This window comes from Rhinoderma darwinii, unplaced genomic scaffold (assembly GCF_050947455.1).
Source record: "Rhinoderma darwinii isolate aRhiDar2 unplaced genomic scaffold, aRhiDar2.hap1 Scaffold_3370, whole genome shotgun sequence".
NCBI lineage: Eukaryota > Metazoa > Chordata > Amphibia > Anura > Rhinodermatidae > Rhinoderma > Rhinoderma darwinii.
The window spans coordinates 122,629-149,240 of record NW_027463420.1 but is presented as its reverse complement, the minus strand read 5'-3'; the positions used below and the strand labels follow the sequence as shown (position 1 = coordinate 149,240).

At 50.1% G+C, this 26,612-nt stretch overlaps 1 long non-coding RNA gene across 2 annotated transcripts in view; it reads left to right on the top strand.

The window, feature by feature from the left end:
- Positions 1-22,605: 22,605 nt before the first annotated feature.
- LOC142704765 (uncharacterized) overlaps positions 22,606-26,612 on the top strand; it is a 52,847-nt gene continuing 48,840 nt past the window's right edge. Inside the window, exon 1 of one of the 2 annotated variants that reach the window (XR_012868171.1) lies at positions 22,606-22,991. This is a non-coding gene — a long non-coding RNA (uncharacterized LOC142704765). The remainder of the gene's footprint in view (positions 22,992-26,612) is intronic. The other variant, XR_012868172.1, reaches the window with a different exon arrangement.

Sequence of the window (26,612 nt, the reverse complement as noted above, 5' to 3'; positions counted from 1 at the left end):
TTTATATTTCCGGTGATTGCGCTGTGTGAGGGGGTTTTATATTTCCGGTGATTGCGCGGTGTGAGGGAGTTTATATTTCCGGTGATTGCGCGGTGTGAGGGAGTTTATATTTCCGGTGATTGCGCGGTGTGAGGGGTTTATATTTCCGGTGATTGCGCGGTGTGAGGGGTTTATATTTCCGGTGATTGCGCGGTGTGAGGGAGTTTATATTTCCGGTGATTGCGCGGTGTGAGGGGTTTATATTTCCGGTGATTGCGCGGTGTGAGGGGTTTATATTTACGGTGATTGCGCGGTGTGAGTGGATTATATTTCCGGTGATTGCGCGGTGTGAGAGGTTTTATATTTCTGGTGATTGCGCGGTGTGAGGGGTTTTATATTTCCGGTGATTGCGCGGTGTGAGGGGTTTATATTTCCGGTGATTGCGCGGTGTGGGGGGGTTTATATTTCCGGTGATTGCGCGGTGTGATGGGTTTATATTTTCGGTGATTGCGCGGTGTGAGGGGTTTATATTTCCGGTGATTGCGCGGTGTGATGGGTTTATATTTCCGGTGATTGCGCGGTGTGAGGGGTTTTATATTTCCGGTGATTGCGCGGTGTGAGGGGTTTTATATTTCTGGTGATTGCGCGGTGTGAGGGGTTTTATATTTCCGGTGATTGCGCGGTGTGAGGGGTTTATATTTCCGGTGATTGCGCAGTGTGAGGGGTTTATATTTCCGGTGATTGCGCGGTGTGGGGGGTTTATATTTCCGGTGATTGCGCGGTGTGAGGGGTTTATATTTCCGGTGATTCGTGGTGTGAGGGGGTTCATATTTCCGGTGATTGCGCGGTGTGAGGGGTTTTATATTTCCGGTGATTGCGCGGTGTGAGGGGTTTATATTTCCGGTGATTCGCGGTGTGAGGGGGTTTATATTTCCGGTGATTACGCGGTGTGGGGGGGGGTTATATTTCCGGTGATTGCGCGGTGTGGGGGGTTTTATATTTCCGGTGATTGCGAGGTGTGAGGGGGTTTATATTTCCGGTGATTGCGCGGTGTGAGGGGTTTTATATTTCCGATGATTGCGCGGTGTGAGGGGTTTATATTTCCGGTGATTGCGCGGTGTGGGGGGTTTTATATTTCCGGTGATTGCGCGGTGTGAGGGGTTTATATTTCCGGTGATTGCGCGGTGTGAGGGGTTTATATTTCCGGTGATTGCGCGGTGTGAGGGGTTTATATTTCCAGGATTGCGCGGTGTGAGGGGGTTTATATTTCCGGTGATTGCGCGGTGTGAGGTTTATATTTCCGGTGATTGCGCGGTGTGGGGGGTTTTATATTTCTGATGATTGCGGGGTGTGAGGGTTTTATATTTCCGGTGATTGCGCTGTGTGAGGGGGTTTTATATTTCCGGTGATTGCGCGGTGTGAGGGGTTTTATATTTCCGGTGATTGCGCGGTGTGAGGGGTTTTATATTTCCGGTGATTGTGCGGTGTGGGGGGGTTTATATTTCCGGTGATTGCGCGGTGTGAGGGGTTTATATTTCCGGTGATTGTGCGGTGTGAGGGGGTTTATATTTCCGGTGATTGCGCGGTGTGAGGGGGTTATATTTCCGGTGATTGCGCGGTGTGAGCGGTTTTATATTTCCGGTGATTGCGCGGTGTGAGGGGTTTATATTTCCGGTGATTGCGCGGTGTGAGGGGTTTTATATTTCCGGTGATTGCGCGGTGTGAGGGGTTTTATATTTCCGGTGATTGCGCGGTGTGGGGGGGGGGTTTATATTTCCGGTGATTGCGCGGTGAGGGGTTTTATATTTCCGGTGATTGCGCGGTGTGAGGGGTTTATATTTCCGGTGATTGCGCGGTGTGAGGGGTTTATATTTCCGGTGATTGCACGGTGTGGGGGGGTTTTATATTTCCGGTAATTGCACGGTGTGAGGGGTTTTATATTTCCGGTGATTGCGCGGTGTGAGGGGTTTATATTTCTGGTGATTGCGTGGTGTGACGGGGTTTATATTTCCGGTGATTGCGCGGTGTGAGGGGGTTTATGTTTCCGGTGATTGCGCGGTGTGAGGGGTTTTATATTTCCGGTGATTGCGCGGTGTGAGGGGTTTTATATTTCCGGTGATTGCGCGGTGTGAGGGGTTTTATATTTCCGGTGATTGCGCGGTGTGAGGGGTTTATATTTCCGGTGATTGCGCGGTGTGAGGGGTTTTATATTTCCGGTGATTGCGCGGTGTGGGGGGTTTTATATTTCTGATGATTGCGGGGTGTGAGGGTTTTATATTTCCGGTGATTGCGCTGTGTGAGGGGGTTTTATATTTCCGGTGATTGCGCGGTGTGAGGGGTTTATATTTCCGGTGATTGCGCGGTGTGAGGGGTTTTATATTTCCGGTGATTGCGCGGTGTGGGGGGTTTTATATTTCTGATGATTGCGGGGTGTGAGGGTTTTATATTTCCGGTGATTGCGCTGTGTGAGGGGGGTTTATATTTCCGGTGATTGCGCGGTGTGAGGGGTTTATATTTCCGGTGATTGTGCGGTGTGAGGGGGTTTATATTTCCGGTGATTGCGCGGTGTGAGCGGTTTTATATTTCCGGTGATTGCGCGGTGTGAGGGGTTTTATATTTCCGGTAATTGCACGGTGTGTTGTGTTTTATATTTCCGGTGATTGCGCGGTGTGAGGGGTTTTATATTTCCGGTGATTGCGCTGTGTGAGGGGGTTTTATATTTCCGGTGATTGCGCAGTGTGAGGGGTTTTATATTTCCGGTGATTGCGCGGTGTGAGGGGTTTTATATTTCCGGTGATTGCGCGGTGTGGGGGGTTTATATTTCCGGTGATTGCACGGTGTGAGGGGTTTATATTTCCGGTGATTGCGCGGTGTGAAGGGTTTTATATTTCCGGTGATTGCGCGGTGTGGGGGGGGGGGGTTTATATTTCCGGTGATTGTGCGGTGTGGGGGGGGTTTATATTTCCGGTGATTGTGCTGTGTGAGGGGTTTTATATTTCCGGTGATTGCGCGGTGTGAGGGGTTTTATATTTCCGGTGATTGCGCGGTGTGAGGGGTTTTATATTTCCGGTGATTGCGCGGTGTGAGGGGTTTATATTTCCGGTGATTGCGCGGTGTGAGGGGTTTTATATTTCCGGTGATTGCGCGGTGTGAGGGGTTTATATTTCCGGTGATTGCGCGGTGTGGGGGTTTTATATTTCTGGTGATTGCGCGGTGTGAGGGGGTTTATATTTCCGGTGATTGCGCGGTGTGAGCGGTTTTATATTTCCGGTGATTGCGCGGTGTGAGGGGTTTATATTTCCGGTGATTGCGCGGTGTGAGGGGTTTTATATTTCCGGTGATTGCGCGGTGTGAGGGGTTTTATATTTCCGGTGATTGCGCGGTGTGGGGGGTTTTATATTTCCGGTGATTGCGCGGTGTGAGGGGTTTTATATTTCCGGTGATTGCGCGGTGTGAGGGGTTTATATTTCCGGTGATTGCGCGGTGTGAGGGGTTTATATTTCCAGTGATTGCGCGGTGTGGGGGGGTTTATATTTCCGGTGATTGCGCGGTGTGAGGGGTTTATATTTCCGGTGATTGCGCGGTGTGACAGGTTTTATATTTCTGGTGATTGCGCGGTGTGAGGGGTTTTATATTTCCGGTGATTGCGCGGTGTGAGGGGTTTATATTTCCGGTGATTGCGCGGTGTGAGGGGTTTTATATTTCCGGTGATTGCACGGTGTGGGGGGGTTATATTTCCGGTGATTGCGCGGTGCGAGGGGTTTATATTTCCGGTGATTGTGCGGTGTGGGGGGTTTATATTTCCGGTGATTGCGCGGTGTGAGGTTTATATTTCCGGTGATTGTGCGGTGTGAGGGGTTTATATTTCCGGTGATTGCGCGGTGTGAGGGGTTTATATTTCCGGTGATTGCGCGGTGTGAGGGGTTTTATATTTCCGGTGATTGCGCGGTGTGAGGGGGTTTATATTTCCGGTGATTGCGCGGTGTGGGGGGTTTATATTTCCGGTGATTGCGCGGTGTGAGGGGTTTATATTTCCGGTGATTGCGCGGTGTGAGGGGTTTATATTTCCGGTGATTGCGCAGTGTGGGGGGGGGTTTATATTTCCGGTGATTGCGCAGTGTGAGGGGTTTATATTTCCGGTGATTGCGTGGTGTGAGGGGTTTATATTTCCGGTGATTGCGCGGTGTGGGGGGTTTATATTTCCGGTAATTGCGCGGTGTGAGGGGTTTATATTTCCGGTGATTGCGCGGTGTGGGGGGTTTATATTTCCGGTGATTGCGCGGTGTGAGGGGTTTATATTTCCGGTGATTGCGCGGTGTGGGGGGGGGGTTTATATTTCCGGTGATTGCGCGGTGAGGGGTTTTATATTTCCGGTGATTGCGCGGTGTGAGGGGTTTATATTTCCGGTGATTGCGCGGTGTGACAGGTTTTATATTTTCGGTGATTGCGCGGTGTGAGGGGTTTATATTTCCGGTGATTGCACGGTGTGAGGGGTTTTATATTTCCGGTGATTGCGCGGTGTGAGGGGTTTATATTTCTGGTGATTGCACGGTGTGAGGGGGTTTATATTTCCGGTGATTGCGCGGTGTGAGGGGTTTATATTTCTGGTGATTGCGCGGTGTGAGGGGTTTTATATTTCCGGTGATTGCGCTGTGTGAGGGGGTTTTATATTTCCGGTGATTGCGCAGTGTGAGGGGTTTTATATTTCCGGTGATTGCGCGGTGTGAGGGGTTTTATATTTCCGGTGATTGCGCGGTGTGGGGGGTTTATATTTCCGGTGATTGCGCGGTGTGAGGGGTTTTATATTTCCGGTGATTGCGCGGTGTGAGGGGTTTTATATTTCCGGTAATTGCACGGTGTGTTGTGTTTTATATTTCCGGTGATTGCGCGGTGTGAGGGGTTTTATATTTCCGGTGATTGCGCTGTGTGAGGGGGTTTTATATTTCCGGTGATTGCGCGGTGTGAGGGAGTTTATATTTCCGGTGATTGCGCGGTGTGAGGGAGTTTATATTTCCGGTGATTGCGCGGTGTGAGGGGTTTATATTTCCGGTGATTGCGCGGTGTGAGGGGTTTATATTTCCGGTGATTGCGCGGTGTGAGGGAGTTTATATTTCCGGTGATTGCGCGGTGTGAGGGGTTTATATTTCCGGTGATTGCGCGGTGTGAGGGGTTTATATTTACGGTGATTGCGCGGTGTGAGTGGATTATATTTCCGGTGATTGCGCGGTGTGAGAGGTTTTATATTTCTGGTGATTGCGCGGTGTGAGGGGTTTTATATTTCCGGTGATTGCGCGGTGTGAGGGGTTTATATTTCCGGTGATTGCGCGGTGTGGGGGGGTTTATATTTCCGGTGATTGCGCGGTGTGATGGGTTTATATTTTCGGTGATTGCGCGGTGTGAGGGGTTTATATTTCCGGTGATTGCGCGGTGTGAGGGGTTTATATTTCCGGTGATTGCGCGGTGTGAGGGGTTTTATATTTCCGGTGATTGCGCGGTGTGAGGGGTTTTATATTTCTGGTGATTGCGCGGTGTGAGGGGTTTTATATTTCCGGTGATTGCGCGGTGTGAGGGGTTTATATTTCCGGTGATTGCGCAGTGTGAGGGGTTTATATTTCCGGTGATTGCGCGGTGTGGGGGGTTTATATTTCCGGTGATTGCGCGGTGTGAGGGGTTTATATTTCCGGTGATTCGTGGTGTGAGGGGGTTCATATTTCCGGTGATTGCGCGGTGTGAGGGGTTTTATATTTCCGGTGATTGCGCGGTGTGAGGGGTTTATATTTCCGGTGATTCGCGGTGTGGGGGGGTTTATATTTCCGGTGATTACGCGGTGTGGGGGGGGGGTTATATTTCCGGTGATTGCGCGGTGTGGGGGGTTTTATATTTCCGGTGATTGCGAGGTGTGAGGGGGTTTATATTTCCGGTGATTGCGCGGTGTGAGGGGTTTTATATTTCTGATGATTGCGCGGTGTGAGGGGTTTATATTTCCGGTGATTGCGCGGTGTGGGGGGTTTTATATTTCCGGTGATTGCGCGGTGTGAGGGGTTTATATTTCCGGTGATTGCGCGGTGTGAGGGGTTTATATTTCCGGTGATTGCGCGGTGTGAGGGGTTTATATTTCCAGGATTGCGCGGTGTGAGGGGGTTTATATTTCCGGTGATTGCGCGGTGTGAGGTTTATATTTCCGGTGATTGTGCGGTGTGAGGGGTTTATATTTCCGGTGATTGCGCGGTGTGGGGGGTTTTATATTTCCGGTGATTGCGCGGTGTGAGGTGTTTTATATTTCAGGTGATTGCGCGGTGTAAGGGGTTTATATTTCCGGTGATTGCGCGGTGTGGGGGTTTTATATTTCCGGTGATTGCGCGGTGTGAGGGGGTTTATATTTCCGGTGATTGCGCGGTGTGGGGGGGGGGTTATATTTCCGGTGATTGCGCGGTGTGAGGGGTTTATATTTCCGGTGATTGCGCGGTGTAAGGGGTTTATATTTCCGGTGATTGCGCGGTGTGGGGGGGGTTTATATTTCCGGTGATTGCGCGGTGTGAAGGGTTTATATTTCCGGTGATTGCGCGGTGTGGGGGGGGGTTTATATTTCCGGTGATTGCGCGGTGTGAGGGGTTTATATTTCCGGTGATTGCACGGTGTGGGGGGGGGGGGTTTATATTTCCGGTGATTGCGCGGTGTGAGGGGTTTATATTTCCGGTGATTGCGCGGTGTGAGGTGTTTATATTTCCGGTAATTGCGCGGTGTGAGGGAGTTTATATTTCCGGTGATTGCGCGGTGTGAGGGGTCATATTTCCGGTGATTGCGTGGTGTGAGGGGGTTTATATTTCCGGTGATTGCGGGGTGTGAGGGGTTTATATTTCCGGTGATTGCGCGGTGTGAGGGGTCATATTTCCGGTGATTGCGTGGTGTGACGGGGTTTATATTTCCGGTGATTGCGCGGTGTGAGGGGGTTTATGTTTCCGGTGATTGCGCGGTGTGAGGGGTTTTATATTTCCGGTGATTGCGCGGTGTGAGGGGTTTTATATTTCCGGTGATTGCGCGGTGTGAGGGGTTTTATATTTCCGGTGATTGCGCGGTGTGAGGGGTTTATATTTCCGGTGATTGCGCGGTGTGAGGGGTTTTATATTTCCGGTGATTGCGCGGTGTGGGGGGTTTTATATTTCTGATGATTGCGGGGTGTGAGGGTTTTATATTTCCGGTGATTGCGCTGTGTGAGGGGGTTTTATATTTCCGGTGATTGCGCGGTGTGAGGGGTTTATATTTCCGGTGATTGCGCGGTGTGAGGGGTTTTATATTTCCGGTGATTGCGCGGTGTGGGGGGTTTTATATTTCTGATGATTGCGGGGTGTGAGGGTTTTATATTTCCGGTGATTGCGCTGTGTGAGGGGGGTTTATATTTCCGGTGATTGCGCGGTGTGAGGGGTTTATATTTCCGGTGATTGTGCGGTGTGAGGGGGTTTATATTTCCGGTGATTGCGCGGTGTGAGCGGTTTTATATTTCCGGTGATTGCGCGGTGTGAGGGGTTTTATATTTCCGGTAATTGCACGGTGTGTTGTGTTTTATATTTCCGGTGATTGCGCGGTGTGAGGGGTTTTATATTTCCGGTGATTGCGCTGTGTGAGGGGGTTTTATATTTCCGGTGATTGCGCAGTGTGAGGGGTTTTATATTTCCGGTGATTGCGCGGTGTGAGGGGTTTTATATTTCCGGTGATTGCGCGGTGTGGGGGGTTTATATTTCCGGTGATTGCGCGGTGTGAGGGGTTTTATATTTCCGGTGATTGCGCGGTGTGAGGGGTTTTATATTTCCGGTAATTGCACGGTGTGTTGTGTTTTATATTTCCGGTGATTGCGCGGTGTGAGGGGTTTTATATTTCCGGTGATTGCGCTGTGTGAGGGGGTTTTATATTTCCGGTGATTGCGCGGTGTGAGGGAGTTTATATTTCCGGTGATTGCGCGGTGTGAGGGAGTTTATATTTCCGGTGATTGCGCGGTGTGAGGGGTTTATATTTCCGGTGATTGCGCGGTGTGAGGGGTTTATATTTCCGGTGATTGCGCGGTGTGAGGGAGTTTATATTTCCGGTGATTGCGCGGTGTGAGGGGTTTATATTTCCGGTGATTGCGCGGTGTGAGGGGTTTATATTTACGGTGATTGCGCGGTGTGAGTGGATTATATTTCCGGTGATTGCGCGGTGTGAGAGGTTTTATATTTCTGGTGATTGCGCGGTGTGAGGGGTTTTATATTTCCGGTGATTGCGCGGTGTGAGGGGTTTATATTTCCGGTGATTGCGCGGTGTGGGGGGGTTTATATTTCCGGTGATTGCGCGGTGTGATGGGTTTATATTTTCGGTGATTGCGCGGTGTGAGGGGTTTATATTTCCGGTGATTGCGCGGTGTGAGGGGTTTATATTTCCGGTGATTGCGCGGTGTGAGGGGTTTTATATTTCCGGTGATTGCGCGGTGTGAGGGGTTTTATATTTCTGGTGATTGCGCGGTGTGAGGGGTTTTATATTTCCGGTGATTGCGCGGTGTGAGGGGTTTATATTTCCGGTGATTGCGCAGTGTGAGGGGTTTATATTTCCGGTGATTGCGCGGTGTGGGGGGTTTATATTTCCGGTGATTGCGCGGTGTGAGGGGTTTATATTTCCGGTGATTCGTGGTGTGAGGGGGTTCATATTTCCGGTGATTGCGCGGTGTGAGGGGTTTTATATTTCCGGTGATTGCGCGGTGTGAGGGGTTTATATTTCCGGTGATTCGCGGTGTGAGGGGGTTTATATTTCCGGTGATTACGCGGTGTGGGGGGGGGTTATATTTCCGGTGATTGCGCGGTGTGGGGGGTTTTATATTTCCGGTGATTGCGAGGTGTGAGGGGGTTTATATTTCCGGTGATTGCGCGGTGTGAGGGGTTTTATATTTCTGATGATTGCGCGGTGTGAGGGGTTTATATTTCCGGTGATTGCGCGGTGTGGGGGGTTTTATATTTCCGGTGATTGCGCGGTGTGAGGGGTTTATATTTCCGGTGATTGCGCGGTGTGAGGGGTTTATATTTCCGGTGATTGCGCGGTGTGAGGGGTTTATATTTCCAGGATTGCGCGGTGTGAGGGGGTTTATATTTCCGGTGATTGCGCGGTGTGAGGTTTATATTTCCGGTGATTGCGCGGTGTGGGGGGTTTTATATTTCTGATGATTGCGGGGTGTGAGGGTTTTATATTTCCGGTGATTGCGCTGTGTGAGGGGGTTTTATATTTCCGGTGATTGCGCGGTGTGAGGGGTTTTATATTTCCGGTGATTGCGCGGTGTGAGGGGTTTTATATTTCCGGTGATTGTGCGGTGTGGGGGGGTTTATATTTCCGGTGATTGCGCGGTGTGAGGGGTTTATATTTCCGGTGATTGTGCGGTGTGAGGGGGTTTATATTTCCGGTGATTGCGCGGTGTGAGGGGGTTATATTTCCGGTGATTGCGCGGTGTGAGCGGTTTTATATTTCCGGTGATTGCGCGGTGTGAGGGGTTTATATTTCCGGTGATTGCGCGGTGTGAGGGGTTTTATATTTCCGGTGATTGCGCGGTGTGAGGGGTTTTATATTTCCGGTGATTGCGCGGTGTGGGGGGGGGGTTTATATTTCCGGTGATTGCGCGGTGAGGGGTTTTATATTTCCGGTGATTGCGCGGTGTGAGGGGTTTATATTTCCGGTGATTGCGCGGTGTGAGGGGTTTATATTTCCGGTGATTGCACGGTGTGGGGGGGTTTTATATTTCCGGTAATTGCACGGTGTGAGGGGTTTTATATTTCCGGTGATTGCGCGGTGTGAGGGGTTTATATTTCTGGTGATTGCACGGTGTGAGGGGGTTTATATTTCCGGTGATTGCGCGGTGTGAGGGGTTTTATATTTCCGGTGATTGTGCGGTGTGAGGGGGTTTATATTTCCGGTGATTGCGCGGTGTGAGGGGTTTATATTTCCGGTGATTGCGCGGTGTGAAGGGTTTTATATTTCCGGTGATTGCGCGGTGTGGGGGGGGGTTTATATTTCCGGTGATTGTGCGGTGTGGGGGGGTTTTATATTTCCGGTGATTGTGCTGTGTGAGGGGTTTTATATTTCCGGTGATTGCGCGGTGTGAGGGGTTTTATATTTCCGGTGATTGCGCGGTGTGAGGGGTTTTATATTTCCGGTGATTGCGCGGTGTGAGGGGTTTATATTTCCGGTGATTGCGCGGTGTGAGGGGTTTTATATTTCCGGTGATTGCGCGGTGTGAGGGGTTTATATTTCCGGTGATTGCGCGGTGTGGGGGTTTTATATTTCTGGTGATTGCGCGGTGTGAGGGGGTTTATATTTCCGGTGATTGCGCGGTGTGAGCGGTTTTATATTTCCGGTGATTGCGCGGTGTGAGCGGTTTATATTTCCGGTGATTGCGCGGTGTGAGGGGTTTTATATTTCCGGTGATTGCGCGGTGTGAGGGGTTTTATATTTCCGGTGATTGCGCGGTGTGGGGGGTTTTATATTTCCGGTGATTGCGCGGTGTGAGGGGTTTTATATTTCCGGTGATTGCGCGGTGTGAGGGGTTTATATTTCCGGTGATTGCGCGGTGTGAGGGGTTTATATTTCCAGTGATTGCGCGGTGTGGGGGGGTTTATATTTCCGGTGATTGCGCGGTGTGAGGGGTTTATATTTCCGGTGATTGCGCGGTGTGACAGGTTTTATATTTCTGGTGATTGCGCGGTGTGAGGGGTTTTATATTTCCGGTGATTGCGCGGTGTGAGGGGTTTATATTTCCGGTGATTGCGCGGTGTGAGGGGTTTTATATTTCCGGTGATTGCACGGTGTGGGGGGGTTATATTTCCGGTGATTGCGCGGTGCGAGGGGTTTATATTTCCGGTGATTGTGCGGTGTGGGGGGTTTATATTTCCGGTGATTGCGCGGTGTGAGGTTTATATTTCCGGTGATTGTGCGGTGTGAGGGGTTTATATTTCCGGTGATTGCGCGGTGTGAGGGGTTTATATTTCCGGTGATTGCGCGGTGTGAGGGGTTTTATATTTCCGGTGATTGCGCGGTGTGAGGGGGTTTATATTTCCGGTGATTGCGCGGTGTGGGGGGTTTATATTTCCGGTGATTGCGCGGTGTGAGGGGTTTATATTTCCGGTGATTGCGCGGTGTGAGGGGTTTATATTTCCGGTGATTGCGCAGTGTGGGGGGGGGTTTATATTTCCGGTGATTGCGCAGTGTGAGGGGTTTATATTTCCGGTGATTGCGTGGTGTGAGGGGTTTATATTTCCGGTGATTGCGCGGTGTGGGGGGTTTATATTTCCGGTAATTGCGCGGTGTGAGGGGTTTATATTTCCGGTGATTGCGCGGTGTGAGGGGTTTATATTTCCGGTGATTGCGCGGTGTGAGGGGTTTTATATTTCCGGTGATTGCGCGGTGTGAGGGGTTTTATATTTCTGGTGATTGCGCGGTGTGAGGGGTTTTATATTTCCGGTGATTGCGCGGTGTGAGGGGTTTATATTTCCGGTGATTGCGCAGTGTGAGGGGTTTATATTTCCGGTGATTGCGCGGTGTGGGGGGTTTATATTTCCGGTGATTGCGCGGTGTGAGGGGTTTATATTTCCGGTGATTCGTGGTGTGAGGGGGTTCATATTTCCGGTGATTGCGCGGTGTGAGGGGTTTTATATTTCCGGTGATTGCGCGGTGTGAGGGGTTTATATTTCCGGTGATTCGCGGTGTGAGGGGGTTTATATTTCCGGTGATTACGCGGCGTGGGGGGGGGTTATATTTCCGGTGATTGCGCGGTGTGGGGGGTTTTATATTTCCGGTGATTGCGAGGTGTGAGGGGGTTTATATTTCCGGTGATTGCGCGGTGTGAGGGGTTTTATATTTCTGATGATTGCGCGGTGTGAGGGGTTTATATTTCCGGTGATTGCGCGGTGTGGGGGGTTTTATATTTCCGGTGATTGCGCGGTGTGAGGGGTTTATATTTCCGGTGATTGCGCGGTGTGAGGGGTTTATATTTCCGGTGATTGCGCGGTGTGAGGGGTTTATATTTCCAGGATTGCGCGGTGTGAGGGGGTTTATATTTCCGGTGATTGCGCGGTGTGAGGTTTATATTTCCGGTGATTGCGCGGTGTGGGGGGTTTTATATTTCTGATGATTGCGGGGTGTGAGGGTTTTATATTTCCGGTGATTGCGCTGTGTGAGGGGGTTTTATATTTCCGGTGATTGCGCGGTGTGAGGGGTTTTATATTTCCGGTGATTGCGCGGTGTGAGGGGTTTTATATTTCCGGTGATTGTGCGGTGTGGGGGGGTTTATATTTCCGGTGATTGCGCGGTGTGAGGGGTTTATATTTCCGGTGATTGTGCGGTGTGAGGGGGTTTATATTTCCGGTGATTGCGCGGTGTGAGGGGGTTATATTTCCGGTGATTGCGCGGTGTGAGCGGTTTTATATTTCCGGTGATTGCGCGGTGTGAGGGGTTTATATTTCCGGTGATTGCGCGGTGTGAGGGGTTTTATATTTCCGGTGATTGCGCGGTGTGAGGGGTTTTATATTTCCGGTGATTGCGCGGTGTGGGGGGGGGGTTTATATTTCCGGTGATTGCGCGGTGAGGGGTTTTATATTTCCGGTGATTGCGCGGTGTGAGGGGTTTATATTTCCGGTGATTGCGCGGTGTGAGGGGTTTATATTTCCGGTGATTGCACGGTGTGGGGGGGTTTTATATTTCCGGTAATTGCACGGTGTGAGGGGTTTTATATTTCCGGTGATTGCGCGGTGTGAGGGGTTTATATTTCTGGTGATTGCACGGTGTGAGGGGGTTTATATTTCCGGTGATTGCGCGGTGTGAGGGGTTTTATATTTCCGGTGATTGTGCGGTGTGAGGGGGTTTATATTTCCGGTGATTGCGCGGTGTGAGGGGTTTATATTTCCGGTGATTGCGCGGTGTGAAGGGTTTTATATTTCCGGTGATTGCGCGGTGTGGGGGGGGGTTTATATTTCCGGTGATTGTGCGGTGTGGGGGGGTTTTATATTTCCGGTGATTGTGCTGTGTGAGGGGTTTTATATTTCCGGTGATTGCGCGGTGTGAGGGGTTTTATATTTCCGGTGATTGCGCGGTGTGAGGGGTTTTATATTTCCGGTGATTGCGCGGTGTGAGGGGTTTATATTTCCGGTGATTGCGCGGTGTGAGGGGTTTTATATTTCCGGTGATTGCGCGGTGTGAGGGGTTTATATTTCCGGTGATTGCGCGGTGTGGGGGTTTTATATTTCTGGTGATTGCGCGGTGTGAGGGGGTTTATATTTCCGGTGATTGCGCGGTGTGAGCGGTTTTATATTTCCGGTGATTGCGCGGTGTGAGCGGTTTATATTTCCGGTGATTGCGCGGTGTGAGGGGTTTTATATTTCCGGTGATTGCGCGGTGTGAGGGGTTTTATATTTCCGGTGATTGCGCGGTGTGGGGGGTTTTATATTTCCGGTGATTGCGCGGTGTGAGGGGTTTTATATTTCCGGTGATTGCGCGGTGTGAGGGGTTTATATTTCCGGTGATTGCGCGGTGTGAGGGGTTTATATTTCCAGTGATTGCGCGGTGTGGGGGGGTTTATATTTCCGGTGATTGCGCGGTGTGAGGGGTTTATATTTCCGGTGATTGCGCGGTGTGACAGGTTTTATATTTCTGGTGATTGCGCGGTGTGAGGGGTTTTATATTTCCGGTGATTGCGCGGTGTGAGGGGTTTATATTTCCGGTGATTGCGCGGTGTGAGGGGTTTTATATTTCCGGTGATTGCACGGTGTGGGGGGGTTATATTTCCGGTGATTGCGCGGTGCGAGGGGTTTATATTTCCGGTGATTGTGCGGTGTGGGGGGTTTATATTTCCGGTGATTGCGCGGTGTGAGGTTTATATTTCCGGTGATTGTGCGGTGTGAGGGGTTTATATTTCCGGTGATTGCGCGGTGTGAGGGGTTTATATTTCCGGTGATTGCGCGGTGTGAGGGGTTTTATATTTCCGGTGATTGCGCGGTGTGAGGGGGTTTATATTTCCGGTGATTGCGCGGTGTGGGGGGTTTATATTTCCGGTGATTGCGCGGTGTGAGGGGTTTATATTTCCGGTGATTGCGCGGTGTGAGGGGTTTATATTTCCGGTGATTGCGCAGTGTGGGGGGGGGTTTATATTTCCGGTGATTGCGCAGTGTGAGGGGTTTATATTTCCGGTGATTGCGTGGTGTGAGGGGTTTATATTTCCGGTGATTGCGCGGTGTGGGGGGTTTATATTTCCGGTAATTGCGCGGTGTGAGGGGTTTATATTTCCGGTGATTGCGCGGTGTGGGGGGTTTATATTTCCGGTGATTGCGCGGTGTGAGGGGTTTATATTTCCGGTGATTGCGCGGTGTGGGGGGGGGGTTTATATTTCCGGTGATTGCGCGGTGAGGGGTTTTATATTTCCGGTGATTGCGCGGTGTGAGGGGTTTATATTTCCGGTGATTGCGCGGTGTGACAGGTTTTATATTTTCGGTGATTGCGCGGTGTGAGGGGTTTATATTTCCGGTGATTGCACGGTGTGGGGGGGTTTTATATTTCCGGTAATTGCACGGTGTGAGGGGTTTTATATTTCCGGTGATTGCGCGGTGTGAGGGGTTTATATTTCCGGTGATTGCGCGGTGTGAGGGGTTTATATTCCCGGTGATTGCGCGGTGTGAGGGGTTTATATTTCTGGTGATTGCACGGTGTGAGGGGGTTTATATTTCCGGTGATTGCGCGGTGTGAGGGGTTTATATTTCTGGTGATTGCGCGGTGTGAGGGGTTTTATATTTCCGGTGATTGCGCTGTGTGAGGGGGTTTTATATTTCCGGTGATTGCGCAGTGTGAGGGGTTTTATATTTCCGGTGATTGCGCGGTGTGAGGGGTTTTATATTTCCGGTGATTGCGCGGTGTGGGGGGTTTATATTTCCGGTGATTGCGCGGTGTGAGGGGTTTTATATTTCCGGTGATTGCGCGGTGTGAGGGGTTTTATATTTCCGGTAATTGCACGGTGTGTTGTGTTTTATATTTCCGGTGATTGCGCGGTGTGAGGGGTTTTATATTTCCGGTGATTGCGCTGTGTGAGGGGGTTTTATATTTCCGGTGATTGCGCGGTGTGAGGGAGTTTATATTTCCGGTGATTGCGCGGTGTGAGGGAGTTTATATTTCCGGTGATTGCGCGGTGTGAGGGGTTTATATTTCCGGTGATTGCGCGGTGTGAGGGGTTTATATTTCCGGTGATTGCGCGGTGTGAGGGAGTTTATATTTCCGGTGATTGCGCGGTGTGAGGGGTTTATATTTCCGGTGATTGCGCGGTGTGAGGGGTTTATATTTACGGTGATTGCGCGGTGTGAGTGGATTATATTTCCGGTGATTGCGCGGTGTGAGAGGTTTTATATTTCTGGTGATTGCGCGGTGTGAGGGGTTTTATATTTCCGGTGATTGCGCGGTGTGAGGGGTTTATATTTCCGGTGATTGCGCGGTGTGGGGGGGTTTATATTTCCGGTGATTGCGCGGTGTGATGGGTTTATATTTTCGGTGATTGCGCGGTGTGAGGGGTTTATATTTCCGGTGATTGCGCGGTGTGAGGGGTTTATATTTCCGGTGATTGCGCGGTGTGAGGGGTTTTATATTTCCGGTGATTGCGCGGTGTGAGGGGTTTTATATTTCTGGTGATTGCGCGGTGTGAGGGGTTTTATATTTCCGGTGATTGCGCGGTGTGAGGGGTTTATATTTCCGGTGATTGCGCAGTGTGAGGGGTTTATATTTCCGGTGATTGCGCGGTGTGGGGGGTTTATATTTCCGGTGATTGCGCGGTGTGAGGGGTTTATATTTCCGGTGATTCGTGGTGTGAGGGGGTTCATATTTCCGGTGATTGCGCGGTGTGAGGGGTTTTATATTTCCGGTGATTGCGCGGTGTGAGGGGTTTATATTTCCGGTGATTCGCGGTGTGAGGGGGTTTATATTTCCGGTGATTACGCGGTGTGGGGGGGGGGTTATATTTCCGGTGATTGCGCGGTGTGGGGGGTTTTATATTTCCGGTGATTGCGAGGTGTGAGGGGGTTTATATTTCCGGTGATTGCGCGGTGTGAGGGGGTTTATATTTCCGGTGATTCGCGGTGTGAGGGGGTTTATATTTCCGGTGATTACGCGGTGTGGGGGGGGGTTTATATTTCCGGTGATTGCGCGGTGTGAGGGGTTTTATATTTCCGGTGATTGCGCGGTGTGAGGGGTTTTATATTTCCGGAGATTGCGCGGTGTGGGGGTTTTTATATTTCCGGTGATTGCGCGTTGTGAAGGGTGTTATATTTCCGGTGATTGCGCGGTGTGGGGGGTTTTATATTTCTGATGATTGCGCGGTGTGAGGGGTTTATATTTCCGGTGATTGCGCGGTGTGGGGGGTTTTATATTTCCGGTGATTGCGCGGTGTGAGGGGTTTATATTTCCGGTGATTGCGCGGTGTGAGGGGTTTATATTTCCGGTGATTGCGCGGTGTGAGGGGTTTATATTTCCAGGATTGCGCGGTGTGAGGGGGTTTATATTTCCGGTGATTGCGCGGTGTGAGGTTTATATTTCCGGTGATTGTGCGGTGTGAGGGGTTTATATTTCCGGTGATTGCGCGGTGTGGGGGGTTTTATATTTCCGGTGATTGCGCGGTGTGAGGTGTTTTATATTTCAGGTGATTGCGCGGTGTAAGGGGTTTATATTTCCGGTGATTGCGCGGTGTGGGGGTTTTATATTTCCGGTGATTGCGCGGTGTGAGGGGGTTTATATTTCCGGTGATTGCGCGGTGTGGGGGGGGGGGTTATATTTCCGGTGATTGCGCGGTGTGAGGGGTTTATATTTCCGGTGATTGCGCGGTGTAAGGGGTTTATATTTCCGGTGATTGCGCGGTGTGGGGGGGGTTTATATTTCCGGTGATTGCGCGGTGTGAAGGGTTTATATTTCCGGTGATTGCGCGGTGTGGGGGGGGGTTTATATTTCCGGTGATTGCGCGGTGTGAGGGGTTTATATTTCCGGTGATTGCACGGTGTGGGGGGGGGGGGTTTATATTTCCGGTGATTGCGCGGTGTGAGGGGTTTATATTTCCGGTGATTGCGCGGTGTGAGGGGTTTATATTTCCGGTAATTGCGCGGTGTGAGGGAGTTTATATTTCCGGTGATTGCGCGGTGTGAGGGGTCATATTTCCGGTGATTGCGTGGTGTGAGGGGGTTTATATTTCCGGTGATTGCGGGGTGTGAGGGGTTTATATTTCCGGTGATTGCGCGGTGTGAGGGGTCATATTTCCGGTGATTGCGTGGTGTGACGGGGTTTATATTTCCGGTGATTGCGCGGTGTGAGGGGGTTTATGTTTCCGGTGATTGCGCGGTGTGAGGGGTTTTATATTTCCGGTGATTGCGCGGTGTGAGGGGTTTTATATTTCCGGTGATTGCGCGGTGTGAGGGGTTTTATATTTCCGGTGATTGCGCGGTGTGAGGGGTTTATATTTCCGGTGATTGCGCGGTGTGAGGGGTTTTATATTTCCGGTGATTGCGCGGTGTGGGGGGTTTTATATTTCTGATGATTGCGGGGTGTGAGGGTTTTATATTTCCGGTGATTGCGCTGTGTGAGGGGGGTTTATATTTCCGGTGATTGCGCGGTGTGAGGGGTTTATATTTCCGGTGATTGTGCGGTGTGAGGGGGTTTATATTTCCGGTGATTGCGCGGTGTGAGCGGTTTTATATTTCCGGTGATTGCGCGGTGTGAGGGGTTTATATTTCCGGTGATTGCGCGGTGTGAGGGGTTTTATATTTCCGGTGATTGCGCGGTGTGAGGGGTTTTATATTTCCGGTGATTGCGCGGTGTGGGGGGGGGGGTTATATTTCCGGTGATTGCGCGGTGAGGGGTTTTATATTTCCGGTGATTGCGCGGTGTGAGGGGTTTATATTTCCGGTGATTGCGCGGTGTGACATGTTTTATATTTTCGGTGATTGCGCGGTGTGAGGGGTTTATATTTCCGGTGATTGCACGGTGTGGGGGGGTTTTATATTTCCGGTAATTGCACGGTGTGAGGGGTTTTATATTTCCGGTGATTGCGCGGTGTGAGGGGTTTATATTTCTGGTGATTGCACGGTGTGAGGGGGTTTATATTTCCGGTGATTGCGCGGTGTGAGGGGTTTTATATTTCCGGTGATTGTGCGGTGTGAGGGGGTTTATATTTCCGGTGATTGCGCGGTGTGAGGGGTTTATATTTCCGGTGATTGCGCGGTGTGAAGGGTTTTATATTTCCGGTGATTGCGCGGTGTGGGGGGGGGGGTTTATATTTCCGGTGATTGTGCGGTGTGGGGGGGTTTTATATTTCCGGTGATTGTGCTGTGTGAGGGGTTTTATATTTCCGGTGATTGCGCGGTGTGAGGGGTTTTATATTTCCGGTGATTGCGCGGTGTGAGGGGTTTTATATTTCCGGTGATTGCGCGGTGTGAGGGGTTTATATTTCCGGTGATTGCGCGGTGTGAGGGGTTTTATATTTCCGGTGATTGCGCGGTGTGAGGGGTTTATATTTCCGGTGATTGCGCGGTGTGGGGGTTTTATATTTCTGGTGATTGCGCGGTGTGAGGGGGTTTATATTTCCGGTGATTGCGCGGTGTGAGCGGTTTTATATTTCCGGTGATTGCGCGGTGTGAGGGGTTTATATTTCCGGTGATTGCGCGGTGTGAGGGGTTTTATATTTCCGGTGATTGCGCGGTGTGAGGGGTTTTATATTTCCGGTGATTGCGCGGTGTGGGGGGTTTTATATTTCCGGTGATTGCGCGGTGTGAGGGGTTTTATATTTCCGGTGATTGCGCGGTGTGAGGGGTTTATATTTCCGGTGATTGCGCGGTGTGAGGGGTTTATATTTCCAGTGATTGCGCGGTGTGGGGGGGTTTATATTTCCGGTGATTGCGCGGTGTGAGGGGTTTATATTTCCGGTGATTGCGCGGTGTGACAGGTTTTATATTTCTGGTGATTGCGCGGTGTGAGGGGTTTTATATTTCCGGTGATTGCGCGGTGTGAGGGGTTTATATTTCCGGTGATTGCGCGGTGTGAGGGGTTTATATTTCCGGTGATTGCGCGGTGTGAGGGGTTTTATATTTCCGGTGATTGCACGGTGTGGGGGGGTTATATTTCCGGTGATTGCGCGGTGCGAGTGGTTTATATTTCCGGTGATTGTGCGGTGTGGGGGGTTTATATTTCCGGTGATTGCGCGGTGTGAGGTTTATATTTCCGGTGATTGTGCGGTGTGAGGGGTTTATATTTCCGGTGATTGCGCGGTGTGAGGGGTTTATATTTCCGGTGATTGCACGGTGTGGGGGGGTTATATTTCCGGTGATTGCGCGGTGCGAGTGGTTTATATTTCCGGTGATTGTGCGGTGTGGGGGGTTTATATTTCCGGTGATTGCGCGGTGTGAGGTTTATATTTCCGGTGATTGTGCGGTGTGAGGGGTTTATATTTCCGGTGATTGCGCGGTGTGAGGGGTTTATATTTCCGGTGATTGCGCGGTGTGAGGGGTTTTATATTTCCGGTGATTGCGCGGTGTGAGGGGGTTTATATTTCCGGTGATTGCGCGGTGTGGGGGGTTTATATTTCCGGTGATTGCGCGGTGTGAGGGGTTTTATATTTCCGGTGATTGCGCGGTGTGAGGGGTTTATATTTCCGGTGATTGCGCGGTGTGAGGGGTTTATATTTCCGGTGATTGCGCGGTGTGAGGAGGGTTTATATTTCCGGTGATTGCGTGGTGTGAGGGGTTTATATTTCCGGTGATTGCGCGGTGTGAGGGGTTTATATTTCCGGTGATTGCGCAGTGTGGGGGGGGGGTTATATTTCCGGTGATTGCGCAGTGTGAGGGGTTTATATTTCCGGTGATTGCGTGGTGTGAGGGGTTTATATTTCCGGTGATTGCGCGGTGTGGGGGGTTTATATTTCCGGTAATTGCGCGGTGTGAGGGGTTTATATTTCCGGTGATTGCGCGGTGTGGGGGGTTTATATTTCCGGTGATTGCGCGGTGTGAGGGGTTTATATTTCCGGTGATTGCGCGGTGTGGGGGGGGGTTTATATTTCCGGTGATTGCGCGTTGAGGGGTTTTATATTTCCGGTGATTGCGCGGTGTGAGGGGTTTATATTTCCGGTGATTGCGCGGTGTGACAGGTTTTATATTTTCGGTGATTGCGCGGTGTGAGGGGTTTATATTTCCGGTGATTGCACGGTGTGGGGGGGTTTTATATTTCCGGTAATTGCACGGTGTGAGGGGTTTTATATTTCCGGTGATTGCGCGGTGTGAGGGGTTTATATTTCTGGTGATTGCACGGTGTGAGGGGGTTTATATTTCCGGTGATTGCGCGGTGTGAGGGGTTTTATATTTCCGGTGATTGCGCGGTGTGAGGGGTTTATATTTCCGGTGATTGCGCGGTGTGAGGGGGTTTATATTTCCGGTGATTGCGCGGTGTGAGGGGGTTTATATTTCCGGTGATTGCGCGGTGTGAGGGGGTTTATATTTCCGGTGATTGCGCGGTGTGAGGGGTTTATATTTCCGGTGATTGCGCGGTGTGAAGGGTTTTATATTTCCGGTGATTGCGCGGTGTGGGGGGGGGGTTTATATTTCCGGTGATTGTGCGGTGTGGGGGGGTTTTATATTTCCGGTGATTGTGCTGTGTGAGGGGTTTTATATTTCCGGTGATTGCGCGGTGTGAGGGGTTTATATTTCCGGTGATTGCGCGGTGTGAGGGGTTTTATATTTCCGGTGATTGCGCGGTGTGAGAGGTTTATATTTCCGGTGATTGCGCGGTGTGAGGGGTTTTATATTTCCGGTGATTGCGCGGTGAGGGGTTTTATATTTCCGGTGATTGCGCGGTGTGAGGGGTTTATATTTCCGGTGATTGCGCGGTGTGAGGAGTTATATTTCCTGTGATTGCGCGGTGTGAGGGGTTTATATTTCTGGTGATTGCGCGGTGTGGGGGGGTTTATATTTCCGGTGATTGCGCGGTGTGAGGGGATTTATATTTCCGGTGATTGCGCGGTGTGAGGGGGTTTATATTTCCTGTGATTGCGCGGTGTGAGGGGTTTATATTTTCGGTGATTGCGCGGTGTGAGGGGGTTTATATTTCCGGTGATTGCGCGGTGTGGGGGGTTTATATTTCCGGTGATTGTGCGGTGTGAGGGGTTTATATTTCCGGTGATTGCGCGGTGTGAGGGGTTTATATTTCCGGTGATTGCGCGGTGTGGGGGGGGGTTTATATTTCCGGTGATTGCGCGGTGTGAGGGGTTTTATATTTTCGGTGATTGCGCGGTGTGAGGGGTTTATATTTCCGGTGATTGCGCGGTGTGAGGGGGTTATATTTCCGGTGATTGCGCGGTGTGAGGGGTTATATTTCCGGTGATTGCGCGGTGTGAGGGGTTTATATTTCCGGTGATTGCGCGGTGTGAGGGGTTTATATTTCCGGTGATTGCGCGGTGTGAGGGGTTTATATTTCCGGTGATTGCGCGGTGTGGGGGGTTTATATTTCCTGTGATTGCGCGGTGTGAGGGGTTTATATTTTCGGTGATTGCGCGGTGTGAGGGGGTTTATATTTCCGGTGATTGCGCGGTGTGGGGGGTTTATATTTCCGGTGATTGCGCGGTGTGAGGGGTTTATATTTCCGGTGATTGCGCGGTGTGAGGGGTTTATATTTCCGGTGATTGCGCGGTGTGAGGGGTTTATATTTTCGGTGATTGCGCGGTGTGAGGGGTTTATATTTCCGGTGATTGCGCGGTGTGGGGGGTTTATATTTTCGGTGATTGCGCGGTGTGAGGGGGTTTATATTTCCGGTGATTGCGCGGTGTGGGGGGTTTATATTTCCGGTGATTGCGCGGTGGGAGGGGTTTATATTTCCGGTAATTGCGCGGTGTGGGGGGGTTTTATATAACCGGTCGGCATCGCGCAGTCTCTTCGGAGGACAGAGGAAGCCGCGATCTCTAACTGATCAGATGCCGCGGTCGCTATTAATCACGAGGGGTTAAGCGGCCGGGATTGCGCTGTCTCTGATCTTGGCGGTTGCCGGCGGCTGTCAGTAGTCGTGTACGGTGCAGGCTCCGCTCCTTCTAGTGTGACGGCGCACGTACAGCATAATACTATAGATCTGATGTCACCAAGGGGTTAATCCCTCCTGTATTTTATATTTACACCACTTAAAATAAATAATAATAATTACTAACACTGTGCCAGACAAAAACGCACCAAAACCGGACAGAAATGACCTCATGTAACCTTACTACTGCATCATGGGAAACCTCCTGACTGATAACAGAGAGAACACTAAACAACAGCGGTGACCGGAAGTCATGTACACCCGATCAGCGCTGCTCTCTACATCATACATGGAAAGGACCTCTGATGACGTCACCACCATGTGAACGGGACAACAAGATAGGCGGAGTCTAACTGGAGAGGAGGCATAGCCCCGCCCCTCATTTGACGTAAGCATGAATTCTTCTCACCATAGCACAGGAGACCGGAACACTCACAGAGCTCCGCCCCCCACATGTCACGTGATCAGCTTCACAGGTCTTTCCTCCACCACTTTTCTCAAATGATAAGCTCCACCCCTTCCGTCCCAGTCACGTGGTGGTGATGTCATCACAGGTCCTTTTACCACAACACATTATATTTTGCACTGTTTAGCACCGATCACTCCTTCATCGCTCATATGATGCTCAGGACCCCTCATGTCACTTGATCATCACACAGGTCCTTCATACATCGCTCACACTTCTAAACCCCCCCCCTGATTCCACGGTCACGTGACCTTGATATCCCAGGTCCTTCCACTTCCGCCTCTCTCCACTAATAAGCTCCGCCTTTTCCTGTCACTTGGTGGTGACGTCATCACAGGTCCTTCAGCTGTTACGTGATGAGGTAGAGAGCAGCGCTGGTCGGGTGTTCTCTCTGTTATCAACCATTGAGTGACTCCGCCCACTGGACTCCTAGCCCGGATTTAACCCCTCCAGTGCCGGCCTCTTTGGGGTAAGTGGTTATTTCTGGTCTTTGTAGTGGTCGGATGGTTTGTGGGACGAGTCGTGTTTTGTAATGACATAATATTCGGGACATACAACTTATTCACTGACTTTTATACATTTCTTGTTAATGTCGTTCACCGTGCGGTTTAAGGGAATGTTCACACGTAGCGAATACGACCCACAACACGCAAGGAAATCACCCGAATATTCACCCCAAATGGTGGCCGTATAATCCCCCCGAATATCTACTCCAGAAATACAACAAGGCCGATCCCCACCTCTCCCAGCGTTACCATAGCAACACGTCCCTGCTCTTCCGGCTGTGTCCAGGTGACCCCTATAATGACATGTGACCTCTCCGGCCTGTGATTGGCTGCAGGGGTCACATGACGCCTTCTTTTTTATAGATGTGTAACCTGCAGCGTTGCTGTGAACACGCGGTGGAGCCGCAGAGGATTCTGGGAACAATGGCGGTTGTTGCAGAACTTGACTTTCCATTTCACTTAATGGGGAAATTCTGCAACAAATGCGCCGCGAATCCGCGGTATAAATGCGATATCCTGCGTGTCTATAATCCGCACCGCAGGTTAACCCCCTTCACCACCAGCACGGGTTTAGTTGTTCCCTCAGATCTATTTCTTGTTTATTTTTCTGCCGGTCCCGCGGTGCGAGGATTAGATTCTGCCGGACGATACCAAATTTCTATGGTTTTTTTCATGATGTGCGATATTTACATAGAAATAACTTTTTGTTAGAAAACAATGTTATTTAGTGTCGCCATATTCTCATAGTTGCCAACAGTCCTGAATTTGCCGGGACTGTCCCAAATTTACAGAGACAGTCCCGGCAAATAACTGTCCCGGCCATTTTCAATTGTATTTGCATCCTCAGGACGCAGGTACTACTGAATACTGTGGCGGAGCAGGAAACTCTCCGCTCCCTGCTCTGCCATTCACTCCTCCGGGAGCGGAATACCCGGCCAGAGCGTCGGCAACCCTCTGACTGGGGATTCTACACTTAGCCTGGGCTCAGTCACTTACACATTAACGTTACTGAAGTGTTTAGACAGTGAATAGACATTCCTTCCAGCCAGGACGCCATGTCTATTCACAATCCCGACACTTCGGTAACGTTTCTGTGGTACTTACAGCAGAGCAAAGTGTAATCTCGCGAGATCTCGCTGTTAATGACCGGTTACAGGGAGATTACGCTTTGCTCTGCTGTAAACGTTACCGAAGTGTCGGGATTGTGAATAGACATCGCGTCCTGGCTGGAAGGAATGTCTATTCACTGTCTAAACACTTCAGTAACGTTAATGTGTCAGTATAAGACAGCAGATCGTGAACAACGCAGTGTCACTATGCACTGACTAAATGAATGGGGAGGAGTGCATGATGCTGATTGGTCAGTGATTGGTCAGCGTGATACACTCCTCTGTACAACGCCCACTTGCTCTAAAGTAAAAGCACGCCCACTTGGGCATTAAGAAACTCATTAGCATAAATGTAAAATCGCTTCTAACGTGGTAAATATAGAACGTTTTTCTAAATATAAAGCATTACTGTCACCGACATTACAGCGCCGATCACATCATGTAGGAAATGGGGCACTTCTGCCAATTAACCCTAAGCCCAGAAAATGGCAAAAAGGCATCTAACAAGCGGACAGCGTGACCAAAAGACTCATGAGGGCTGCGCAGGAAAAGGACCTTCTCGTCAGCGTACAGGCCCACCACAGCAGACCCTCCCTCCCACTGCACACCAGTTACCATAGGGGTGGATCTCAATCTAATAGCTATAGCTTCAATGGCAATAGCAAATAAAAGCGGTGAGAGGGGACATCCCTGCCGCGTACCCCGTGCCAGAGGAGAAGAATCCGAGGGGATGCCATTGACCACCACAATAGCCATAAGGGATTTATAGAGAAGTTGGATCCATGAGATAAATGTAGGACCAAAGCTGTGAAGGCCGGCCAGAAGGAAGGAGCACTCAACAGAGTCGAACGCCTTCATAGTATCTAATGAAGCGACAGCCCAAGGCAAATGACGCATTCTACCCATCTGCATAAGTGTCTGTACACGTGTAATGTTTATAGATGTAGATTTACCGCGCATGAATTCAGTTTGGTCAGGGTGAATAATTGTTAGAACAACTTGATTCAGTCGCTTTGCCAGGATCTTAGGTAGGATTTTATAGTCCACGTTAACTAGGGAAATTGGTCTATAAGAACCTCAATCAATAGGGTCTTTATCCGGCTTCAGTAGCACAATAATAGAAGCATCATCAAATGTAGAGGGAAGTGAGTGGCTGAGTAAAGCCTGGTTAAGAGTATCTAACAACATGGGGCCCATATGTTCCCGATACCTCCTATAACCTTCAATAGGGAGCCCATCAGGACCTGGGGATTTATGGAGAGACATTTCCTGAATAGCCTCTTGAAGTTCCGCCATCATCATAGTGGAGTCAAGCAATGTAACCTGCGATGAAGAGAGAGTAGGAAAAGTCAGATCCCTCAGATAAACTACAACGTCTGCGATGGTATGATTAGAGGTGGAACTATATAAAATGGTATAGTCCTTTCTAAATCTGGTAGCAATGGCATCCCCCTCTGTTAATAGACCACCCTCATTATCCTGAATTGGAGGAGTTATTGTGTCTAATTAAGTGGGCCAATAACTGACTGGATTGATTCTCCATCTCAAAATAATATTGACGTGTAATAAAACAATTTGCGCTTAGTCTTAAGGTGAAGCACATGTTTATATAAACGAGTGAAATGTAACCAACTAGCCTTGTGTGCGTCCGTGGGATCAGAAATATACAGCAACTCTGCGGAGGCCACACATTCCCCCGCCTTCCTCTCAGAGTGAGCCGTGGACTTTATAATACAAGAAATTGTAGATCGCAAACAACCACGCAAGTACGCCTTAAAGGTATCCCACTTCAGGGTATGAGAAATAGGTGCATCATGTACTTGTAAACATTGTATAATTTGGTCTGGGATGCGATCAGAGGGTCCAATAAGTGTCAACCAGAAAGGATGCAACTTCCAAGTAGGTAACAATCGCTGTCCAGGAAATTCCGACCTGACCAGTATCGCACTGTGGTCCGAAATCCCCCTGGAAGAGAGTGATCTGGAGGACACATAAAGAGATAAGGCAGGAGAACCAAAATCATAATCAATCCTGGAGAGAGCCTGTCTCCCAGGAGAATGACAAGTGTATTCCAGAACCTGTGGGTGACAATGTCTTCATAGATCAATCCTGGAGAGAGCCTGTCTCCCAGGAGAATGACAAGTGTATTCCAGAACCTGTGGTGGACAATTTCTTCATAGATAATCCTGGAGAGAGCCTGTCTCCCAGGAGAATGACAAGTGTATTCCAGAACCTGTGGGTGACAATGTCTTCATAGATCAATCCTGGAGAGAGCCTGTCTCCCAGGAGAATGACAAGTGTATTCCAGAACCTGTGGGTGACAATGTCTTCATAGATCAATCCTGGAGAGAGCCTGTCTCCCAGGAGAATGACAAGTGTATGCCAGAACCTGTGGGTGACAATGTCTTCATAGACCAATCCTGGAGAGAGCCTGTCTCCCAGGAGAATGACAAGTGTATTCCAGAACCTGTGGGT